Below are 11,788 nucleotides of genomic sequence, written 5' to 3'. Positions count from 1 at the left end.
TACTCAGTCCAGAAAACATACTGTTTCACTGCAAAATCTTTTCAAAATTTTTTTTCCCATCAAAGACTTGTTCTGATTTTTAATCTATTAACTATATTCAAAGCCCTGAAAGCTAGAAGTATCAAGTATCATGTATATATTTCATTTCAGGCAGACTTTTTTTTTTTTGAGATTCACAAAGCTTGCCTCGTTCAACTTGAATCATTTTGAAATCATGAAATTAGAATAAAGAATATATCCACTCTTAAGTATAAATACATATTTAATTTGGGAATGTGAGACTAAGTGGCATTTTCCTTAGAGTCTAGAGCTATATTGGTATTGTGCAAATATACCTTCAAATTCCACAGATTGTTTCTATCTACCTGCCCTGTGGCATTCCTAATTTTGTATAGTAGGACTTTCCCAAAAAGTTTTAAGTAAAATGAAATTCTGTAAATGAATCCCAGTTTTTCTAGTAAATTCACATTTTAATTTTCCATGCAAATAGAAAAGTTCCCTATGGTTCTGAGTTGAAATTTTAGGAAAGAATTAAGCAATAATACCCCCAACTCCTCTTGTCTGTCATCCTCATAATTTATTATCATCATTGAAAAACTAATAATTGAGAGGCATTGTTACAGAGTGGGAAGATCGGAAGCTTCAGAGCCTAGTCTTTCTACTTACTGTTTGTATTATCTTTAGGTAAGTTACCTAACCTCTCTGTGATTCAGTTTTCTCATGAAGTGAGAATAATAATAACTATTTATAACTTGTCCCTGGCACATGGTAGGTTTTCAAATGTCAACTATTTTTTACTTATATGAAAATTCTAGGCATATAGTAAAATTTTAAATAAGTGCTAATTCCCGCATTGCAGCCTGAATTTTCACTAGGTTCAGTGCTTCAGATTGTGCAAAGCATAATACCCAACATCATCAGTTCTATATATTTGAATCAAATACTTAGAAAAACTAAATACTATATACACTAAATCATAAGTTCTTCACTCATGTGCTTATATGCATATGAACTGTAATCAACATTACAAAAATCCATTGATACACTTCACTGCATTGAAGAAGGTAAGAAGTAATACATGGTATATCAATGGATACAAGAAGAGCATGTGATACAGTTTTTTGGTTTTTTTGCGGTACACGGGCCTCTCACTGTTGTGGCCTCTCCCGTTGTGGAGCACAGGCTCCGGATGCACAGGCTCAGTGGCCATGGCTCACGGGCCCAGCCGCTCCGCAGCATGTGGGATCTTCCCGGACCGGGGCACGAACCCGTGTCCCCTGCATCGTCAGGTGGACCCTCAACCACTGCGCCACCAGGGAAGCCCTTTTTTTTTAATTGGAGAAACTCTTAATCTGTGAAATTTCTTTTACTTGGTAATGGTTATATACCACCACATAGGAAGAAGACAGCTGTACAATATACATCTTCATTCTTCTTCCTCATTACAGAACCCCTGTCCCCCGCACATTCTGAACCCCTGTAGCTTCCTGGTAAGAGACTGTATTTTCCAGGCTATCTTGCAACTAGGTGTAAACAAGTGGCTAGGTTTTGACCAGTGGGATGGAAGCAGAAATAAATAACAACCAGGCCACATCCTTAAAAGGAAAGAGCCCACCCTCCTCTTCTAATTTCCTCTTTCCCATGCACCAGAATGTAAACATAGCCAGTGGTCATGGCAAACCAGTTTTGTCTATGTGGGAAAGGGCAACGTACCTTAAGCACATTAATCTCATGGAGCAGCCACTTATCTCCTGAACTGCCTGCTACCTCAGACCTTCACATAAAAAAGAAAGAAACCTTCCATCTTACTGAAGCCATTGTTATTTGGCCTCTACTAAAGTAGCCAAACCAGTATCCTAACTAATAGACCTGCTATGCCCAGTATCATGCTACTACTTAATATAGAACTGGAAGTTCTGATCCAGACTATAAGGAAAGAAAAAGAAACAGCTTATCAATGTTGGCAAGTGAGAAGTAAAACTCATATTTAAGTCATTATTTTCAGATGTTCAGGAACATCTATAAAAAACCAAGAGAGAGAATTCCCTGGCAGTCCAGTGATTAGGACTCCATGCTTTCACTGCTGTGGGCCCGGGTTCGATCCCTGGTCAGAGAACTTAAGATCCCACAAGCCATGCCACGAGGCCAAAAATAAAAATTAAGCCAAAAGAAACAACATACCATTAAAAATAAGTTTAAGGCTGTTTACTATAAAATAATTTTATAAAAACTTCAGGCATTTTCCCACAAGAGCAATAGCCAATTAGATAATGTAATTAAAAGGAAAAGATACTATTCACAGTAGCTATGCAAGCTATAAAGTATTTAGTGATTAATCATATCTGTCAATAAAGGATGACAAACAGATGACAAGCTCAGAGAAGATGCTTGTGTAAAACTACCAAAGGATCTATGCCTCGAATATACAAAAACTGAATTGTAAAGAAAACAAAGAATGATAGTTCATAGATGAGGAGCCCAAAAGGGTAACAAATATATGATCATGGGATTTTATAAAAGAGCTGTCACTTTACATCCTTAAGACTGGCCAAAATTAGAAAAATTGATAATGCCAAGTGGTGGTGGTGATGTAGGGACATAAAAACCCTTACATATTGCAAGAATAAGTGTAGAACTGTGTACATCCATTCTGTAGAGCGATTTTAAACATCGAGTTAAAGAAGGCTGATAGTTTTTACTAAGAAATTTCCCCTTTCCTCTCATTAAATAAATGATTGTTATTAAGTGGTCTTTTCTGTGTGTGTGTCCATGTAATTTTTATCCTTATTCATTTGCCAGAATACCTTGATGGATTTTTCTAATATTGAACCATCCCTGCATTCCTTGACGAAATACTAATTAATTGTGATTTTTAAATATATATATATATATACACACTATTGGATTAGATATATAATTTTTATCAAGTTAAGGATATTACCTTCCTAGTTTGCCATCAGTTTTTCTTTAAGTTATGTGTTAAACTTACCAAATGCTTTTTTTTTTTGGATTTCTCTATATAGTCATCTTACTAATCTGTCTTTGTTAATGTTGTGAAGTACATTGAATGGTTCTTGCATCCCTTGGATACACCTTTGTTAATATATATATATATATATATATATATATATATATATATATATACTGTTAGATTTGGCTTGCTAATATCTTAGTTTTTGTTGTGTTTTTACATCTATAATCAAAAGTGAAAATTTTTCTTCCCTTGAATTCTCATCTGATTTTGGAATCATTGTTAGAAAAAGAAGTAGGCAAATTTTATTCTTTTTCCATTTTGTGGAACAATTTATATAAAACTTATATTCTGAAAGTGTAGTCAAACTATAAAACTTTTAATTCAGTTTAAATTCAAAATTCCTCTAAGGGCATGTCTTTGCCATTTTGGTTTATGTAATGCTCATTGGTCTATTCAAGTTCTTGTTGTCAATTTGGATTTTTTATATTTCTCTATAATTTTCTCAGTTTCATCTGTATGTTCAGGTTTATTAGCATATGGTTCATAATTCCTTATTCCATTCTATATTTTTTGCTCTTCTGTTTTGTTTGCATTTTCTTTTTCCTGATCAGTCTTTTTTCTTTTTCTTTCTTTTTTTGTTCCTTCTTTTTAAATTTTTATTGGAGTGTAGTTGATTTACAATGTTCTGTTAGTTTCTGCTATAGAGCAAAGTGAATCAGTTAAACATATACATATATCCACTCTTTTAGATTCTTTCCCATATAGTTCATCACAGAGTATTGAGTAGAGTTCCCTGTACTATACGGTAGGTCCTTATTATCTATTTTATATATAATAGTGTGTATATGTCAATCCCAATCTCCCAATTTATCCATCTCCCCTTCCCCCCCCCCCCCGCCCCGGTAACTATGATTGTTTTCTACATGTGTGGCTCTCTTTCTGTTTTGTAAATAAGTTCATTTGTACCATTTTTTAAGATTTCGTAGATAAGCGATATCATATGGTATTTGTCTGATTTATTTCACTCAGTATAACAATCTCCAGGTCCATCCATGTTGCTGCAGATGGCATTATTTCATTCTTTTTTATGGCTGAGTAACATTCCATCGTATATATGTATCACATCTTCTTTATCCATTCATCTGTCGGTGGACATCTAGGTTACTTTCATGTCCTGGCTATTGTAAATAGTGCTGCAATGAACATTAGGGTGCATGTATCTTTTAGAACTATAGTTTTCTCTAGGTATATGCCCAGGAGTGGGATTGCTGGATCATATGTTAGCTCTATTTTTAGTTTTTTAAGGAACCTCCATACTTTTCTCCATAGTGGCTGTACCAGTTTACATTCCCACCAATAGTGTAAAAGGGTTCCCTTTTCTTCACACCCTCTCCAGCATTTATCGTTTGTAGATTATTTTATGATGCCCATTCTGACCAGTGTGAGGTGATACCTCACTGTAGTTTTGATTTGCATTTCTCTAATAATTAGTGATGTTGAGCATCTTTTCATTTGCTTTTTAACCATCTGTATGTCTTCTTTGGAGAAATGTCTGTTTAGATCTTTTGCCCATTTTTTGATTGGGTTGTTTGTCTCTTTGTTATTGAGCTGCATGAGCTCTTTGTATACTTTGGAGATTAATCTCTTGTCAGTAGCTTTATGGCAAATGTTTTCTCCCATTCTGTGGGTTGTCTTTTTGTCTTGTTTATGGTTTCCTTTCCTGTGCAAAAGCTTTTACGTTTCATTAGGCCCCATTTGTTTATTTTTGTTTTTATTTTCATTAGTCTAGGAGGTGGATCAAAAAAGATCTTGCTTTGATTTATGTCAGAGAGTGTTCTGCCTATGTTTTCCTCTAAGAGTTTTTTTTTTTTTTTTTGCAGTACGTGGGCCTCTCACTGTTGTGGCCTCTCCCGTTGCGGAGCACAGGCTCCAGATGCGCAGGCTCAGCGGCCATGGCTCACGGGCCCAGCCGCTCCGCGGCATGTGGGATCCTCCCAGACTGGGGCACGAACCCACGTCCCCTGCATCAGCAGGCGGACTCTCAACCACTGCGCCACCAGGGAAGCCCCCTCTAAGAGTTTTATAGTGTCTGGGCTTACATTTAGGTCTTTGACCTATTTTGTGTTTATTTCAGTGTATGGTGTTAGTGAGAATTCTAATTTCATTCTTTTACATGTAGTTGTCCAGTTTTCCCAGCACCACTTACTAAACAGGCTGTTTTTTCTCCATTATATATCCTTGCATCCTTTGTCATGGATTAGTTGACCATAGGTATATGGGTTTATCTCTGGACTTTCTATCCTGTTCCACTGATCTGTATTTCTGATTTTGTGCCAGTATCATACTATTTTGATTACTGTAGCTTTGTAGTATAGTCTGAAGTCAGGGAGCCTGATTCCTCCAGCTCTGTTTCTCAGAATTGCTTTGGCTATTCGGGGTCTTCTATGTTTCCATAAAAATTGTAAAAGTTTTTGTTCTAATTCTATGAAAAATGCTATTGGTAATTTGATAGCGATTGCATTGAATCTGTAGATTGCTTTGTGTATTATAGTCATTTTGATAATATTGATTCTTCCAATCCAAGAACATGGTATATCGCTCCATCTGTTTGTGTCATTTTGATTTCTTTCATCAGTGTTTTATAGTTTTCTGAGTATAGGTGTTTTGCCTCCTGAGGTAGGTTTATTCCTAGGTATTTTAATCTTTTTATTGTGATGGTAAATAGGATTGTTTCCTTAATTTCTCTTTCTGATCTTTTGTCGTTAGTATATAGGAATGCAAGAGATTTCTGTGCATTAATTTTGTATCCTGCAACTTTACCAAATTCATTGATGAGCTCCAGTAGTTTTTGGGTGGCATCTTTAGGATTTTCATGTACAGTATCATGTCATCTGCAAACACTGACAGTTTTACTTCTTCTTTTTCAATTTGGATTCCTTTTATTTCTTTATCTTCTCTGATTGCCATGGCTAGGACTTCCTAAACTGTTGAATAAGAATGCTGAGAGGGGACATCCTTGTCTTGTTCCTGATCTTAGAGGAAATGCTTTCAGTTTTTCACCATGGATAATGGTTTGTCATATATGGCCTTTACTATGTTGAGGAGGGTTCCCTGTATGCCCACTTTCTGGAGAATTTTTTCATAAATCAGTGTTGAATTTTGTCAAAAGCTTTTTCTGCATCTATTGAGATGATCATATGGTTTTTATTTTTTAATTTGTTAACATGGTGTATCAAATTGATTGATTTGCGTATATTGAAAAGTCCTTGCATTCCTGGGATAAATCCCACTTGATCAGGGTGTATGATCTTTTGATGTGTTGTTGGATTTGTCTTGCCTGTATTTTGTTGAGTATTTTTGCGTTTATGTTCATCAGTTATATTGGCCTGTAACTTTCTTTTTTGTGGTATCTGTCTGGTTTTGGTATCCGGGTGATGGTGACCTCATAGAATGAGCTTGGGAGTGTTTCTTCCTCTCCAGTTTTTTGAAGAGTTTGAGAAGGATGGGTGTTAACTCTTCTCTAAATGATAGAATTCGCCTGTGAAGCCATCTGTTCCTGGACTTTGGTTTGTTGGAAGTTGTTTTTTTTTTTTTGCGGTACGCAGGCCTCTTATTGTTGTGGCCTCTCCCGTTGCGGAGCACAGGCTCCGGATGCGCAGGCTCAGTGGCCATGGCTCACAGGCCTAGCTGCTCTGCGGCATGTGGGATCTTCCCGGACCGGGGCACGAACCCGTGTCTCCTGCATTGGCAGGCAGACTCTCAACCACTGCGCCACCAGGGAAGCCCTGTTGGAAGTTTTTTAAATTACAGTTTCAATTTCAGTACTCGTTATGGGTCTGTTCATATTTTCTATTTTTTCCTGGTTCAGTCTTGGAAGATTGTACCTTTCTAAGAATTTGTCCATTTCTTCTAGGTTTTCCATTATATTGGTATATAGTTGCTTATAGTAGTCTCTTATCATCCTTTATATTTCTGTGGTGTCAGTTATAAATTCTCCTTTTTCAGTTCTGATTTTATTGATTTGAGCCCTCTCCTTTTTTTCTTGATGAGTCTGGCTAAAAGTTTATCAATTTTGTTTATCTTTTTAAAGAACTAGCTTTTAGTTTCATTGATCTTTTCTATTGTTATCTTCATCTCTAGTTCATTTATTTCTGCTCTGATCTTTATGATTTCTTTCCTTCTACTAACTTTGAGCGTTTTTTTTTTTCTTCTTCTTTCTCTAGTTGCTTTAGGTGTAAGGTTAGGTTGCTTATTTGAGACTTTTCTTGTTTTTTGAAGATTGTATTGCTATAAACTTCCCTCTTAGAACTGCTTTTGCTGCATCCCATAGGTTTTTTTTGTTTTGTTTTGTTTTTAATATTTATTTGGCTGTGCTGGATCTTAGTTGCAGCACTCAGGGTCTTCGTCTCTGTTTGCAGGATGTTTGTTGCTGCACGCAGGATCTTTTTTTCTTTTTTTTTTTTTTAAGTTGTGGCATGTGGGATGTTTCAGTTGTGGCATGTGAGATCTTTAGTTGCAGCATTCAGGATCTAGTTCCCTGAGCAGGGATTGAAAGCAGGCCCCCTAAGTTGGGAGCGCAGAGTGTTAAGCCATTGGACCCCCCGGGGAAGTCCCCCCACAGGTTTTTTATCGTGTTTTCATTGTCATTTATCTCTTGGTATTTTTTTTATTTTCTCTTTGATTTCTTCGATGATCCATTGGTTGTTTAATAACATATTGTTTAGTCTCCATGTGTTTGTGTTTTTTACAGTTCTTTTTTCCCCTGTAATTTATTTCTAATCTCATAGCATTGTGGTTGGAAAAGATGCTTGATATGATTTCAATTTTCTTAAATTTACCAAGGCTTGATTTGTGGCCCCAATATGTGATGTATCCTGGAGAATGTTCCAATGTGCATTTGAGAAGAAAGTGTATTCTGCTGCTTTCAGATGGAATGTCCTGTAAATATTAATTAAGTCCATCAAGTCTAATGTGTCATTTAAAGCCTGTGTTTCCTTATTGATTTTCTGTCCAGATGATCTGTCCATTGGTATAAGCGGGGTGTTAAAGTCCCCCACTATTATTGTGTCACTGTCAGTCTCCCGTCTTATGGCTGTTAGCGTTTGGCTTATATATTGAGGTGCTCCTATGTTGGGTGCATATATATTTACAATTGTTATATCTTCTTGGTTGATCCCTTGATCATTATGTAGTGTCCTTCCTTGTCTCTTGTAACAGTCTTTTTTTAAAAAAATTTATTTATTTATTTATTTAATCTTTGGCTGCGTTGGGTGTTCGTTGCTGCGCATGGGCTTTCTCTGGTTGCGGCAAGTGGGGGCTACTCTTTGTTGTGGTGCGCAGGCTTCTCATTGTGGTGGCTTCTCTTTGTGGAGCATGGGCTCTAGGTTCACGGGCTTCAGTAGTTGTGGCACGTGGGCTCAGTAGTTGTGGCTCATGGGCTCTAGAGTGCAGGCTCAGTAGTTGTGGCACATGGGCTTAGTTGTTCCACGGCATGTGGGATCTTCCCGGACCAGGGCTCAAACCTGTGTCCCCTGCATTGGCAGGCGGATTCTTAACCACTGCGCCACCAGGGAAGCCCTAACAGTGTTTATTTTAATCTATTTTGTCTGAGTACTGCTACTCCAGCTTTCTTTTGGTTTCCATTTGCATGGAATACCTTTTTCCATTACCTCACTTTCAGTCTGTATGTGGGTCTCTTGTAGACAGCATATATATGGGTCTTGTTTTTGTATCTGTTCAGCCAGTCTGTGTCTTTTGGTTGGAGCATTTCATCCATTTACATTTAAGGTAATTATCAATATGTATGTTCCCGTTGACATTTCCTTAATTGTTTTCAATTTGTTTTTGTAGGTCTTTTTTCTTCCCTTCCTCTTTCGTTTCCTTTGTGATTTGAATGACTATCATTGGTGTTGTGTTTGGGTTGCTTTTTCTTTTGTGTGTGTGTATCTCTTGTAGTTTTTTGGTTTGCTCTTCCCATGAGGTTTTGATATAGCCGTCTATATATATAGAAGGTTGTTTTAAGTTGCTGGTCTCTTTCCTGCCTAGAGAAGTTCCTTTAGCATTTGTTGTAAAGCTGGTTTGGTTGTGCTGAATTCTCTTAGCTTTTGCCTGTCTGTAAAGCTTTTGATTTCTCCATCGAATAGGAATGAGAGCCTTGCTGAGTAGAGTATTCTTGGTTGTAGGTTTTTCCATTTCATCACTTTAAATATCGTGCCACTCCCTTCTAGCCTGCAGAGTTTCTGCTGAAAAATCAGCTGATAACCTTACCGGGATTCCCTTGTGTGTTATTTGTTGCTTTTTGATCAGTCTTATCTATCTTAAAAATCTTTTGAAAGAACCATCATTTGGTTTTGTCAGTCTTCTCTTTTCCATCTCTGATTTTATGACTGTTTTTCCTCTCTTTTCTTGTTTTTTTCCCCTGTTGTTTATTCTTTTTTTCCATCATTGTTGCTCTAAATTGCTGTTTTTTTTAAAAAGAATTCATATTGGGTCTTTTAAATTTTTTATACATTTATGTATAGCAGTATAGAGTCATAGATTCCTATTTCATTTATTAGGTTATAATTCAATACTCATTTATTTTGATACTCAAATTGCCCTAGATTTAATCAATGGAAGCCACTTCTGGCTGGCTTCTTCGTCCTTCTGACATGTCCCCATTATTTTTTCAGCATTTAGTTACTGAAAACCAAATATTCCAGCATTATTTTGTACTTTCCCTTCCCCAGTCTTAGACTCAGCCATGAAGCCCTAATGCCTGAGCAATTGGTACGCTTGTTGCTACTAAGATAAAATTGTTCCTATGCCCTGTCAGTGGATAGACTCAATCCATAAGCAAATATATACACGTTTATATGACTATATACAACTCTACCATCTATCAATCTATCTATCTGTCTATCATCTATCTATCTGTCTATCTGTCTATCTATCTGTCTGTCATCTATCTGAACCTGTGAGTTCATACCAGTTCTTCCAATTTGAGTTCAATACTTCGGGAGAAAGCCTCCTCCCTTTCCATGTTCATAAATCCTTTCTTAAACACTGAGAAATCTGTCTCCCATTATCCTCAATATATATAGTTATTTTCTCAATCAGTTAATGTATTTGCACAACGTAATCAGTCTGCTATTCCAGTCACCCACTGTCTCACTTGCCCTGTTGCTGGGCTGCTTCACTGTGGCCCCCTTCACCAGTGGGCTTTCGTGGGCTCCAGGCCCAGCAGTTACTCCCTTTACATGCATTTACTTCCTCAAACACTAATGTCCATTCAGGGAGGGCAAGTGAAGATGGAAAAGAAGGGGTGAGTCTGTCTTCAGTTAAGTTTAAGATGTTTACATTCATTTTAACCACTGCTATTAAACCATATTTCTGCTGTTATTTCACAATTTCTACTTAGTGTACTTTTTTCCCCCTTGCTTTCCACTGAGTAGCAATGGAAAATTTTCTTCTACCTGTTTAAAAGTAATACATTCTACTTTTTTAATTGATGTTACTAAACATGCGTGTTTACCCCTATTGGTTTCTTTAACTGTCATCTAAATCTTCTTCCTGGTAAGATTTTGGTCTTCCCAACCCTACCGTGTGGATATTGTTCAGAATTTTGGCTCTGGGTTGTTAATATACTTCATTGTTTTCCTTTCCTTCCCCTTCCTCTCTTCTCTTCCCCCTTCCTCTTCTCTCTTCCCCACTTCCTCTTCTTTCCTTCTAGCTGTTTCAGACTACAGATATTCCTCAACTTATGATGGTGTTATGTCCCAATAAACCCATCATAAGTTGAAAATATTGTAAGTTAAAAATGCGTTTAATGGGACTTCCCTGGTGGCACAGTGGTTAGGAATCCGCCTGCCAATGCAGGGGACATGGGTTCGAGCCCTGGTCTGGGAAGATCCCACATGCCACGGAGCAACTAAGCCCGTGCACCACAACTACTGAGCCTGCACTCTAGAGCCTGCAAGCCACAACTACTGAGCCTGTGTGCTACAACTACTGAAGCCTATGCACCTAGAGCCCGTGCTCCGGAACAAGAGAAGCCACCACAATGAGAAGCCCGTGCACCGCAACGCAGAGTAGCCCCCGCTCACCTCAGCTAGAGAAAGCCCGCTTGCAGCAATGAAGACCCAATGCAGCCAATAAATAAATTAATTAATTTTTAAAAATGCATTTAACACACCTAACCTGAACATCATAGCTTAGCCTAGCCTACCTTAAAGGTGCCCAGAACACTTAAATTAGCCTGCATTAACATTAATTGGGCAATACCATCTTACACAAAGCCTGTTCTATAATAAAGTGTTGAATATCTCATGTAATTTATTGAATATGGTACTGAAAGTGAAAAACAGATGGGTTATATGGATGCAAAATAGTTGTGTCGGTGTTTTACCCTTGTGATCGTGTGGCTGACTGGGAGCTGTGGCAGCTGCCACTGCCCAGCATCACGAGAAGGTGTCCTTCCACATATTGCTAGCTTAGGAAACGATTAAAATTAAAAATTCAGGGCTTCCCTGGTGGCGCAGTGGTTGAGAGTCCGCCTGCCGATGCAGGGAGCGCGGGTTCGTGCCCTGGTCCGGGAGGATCCCACGTGCCGCGGAGTGGCAGGGCCCGTGAGCTATGGCCGCTGGGCCTGTGCGTCTGGAGCCTGTGCTCCGCAACGGGAGAGGCCACAACAGTGAGAGGCCCACGTAACCGCAAAAAAAAAAAAAAAAAAAAAATTCAAAATTCAAAAGATGGTTTCTACTGAATCTGTATGACTTTCACACCATCATGAAGTTGAAAAATCTTAAACCATCGTAAGTTGGGGACCATCTGTAC

The sequence above is a fragment of the Monodon monoceros genome, unplaced genomic scaffold (genome assembly GCF_005190385.1).
Source record: "Monodon monoceros isolate NGI ecotype Baffin Bay Population unplaced genomic scaffold, NGI_Narwhal_1 Super_Scaffold_18, whole genome shotgun sequence".
Classification (NCBI taxonomy): domain Eukaryota; kingdom Metazoa; phylum Chordata; class Mammalia; order Artiodactyla; family Monodontidae; genus Monodon; species Monodon monoceros.
Note: the sequence above shows the minus strand (reverse complement) of the source record.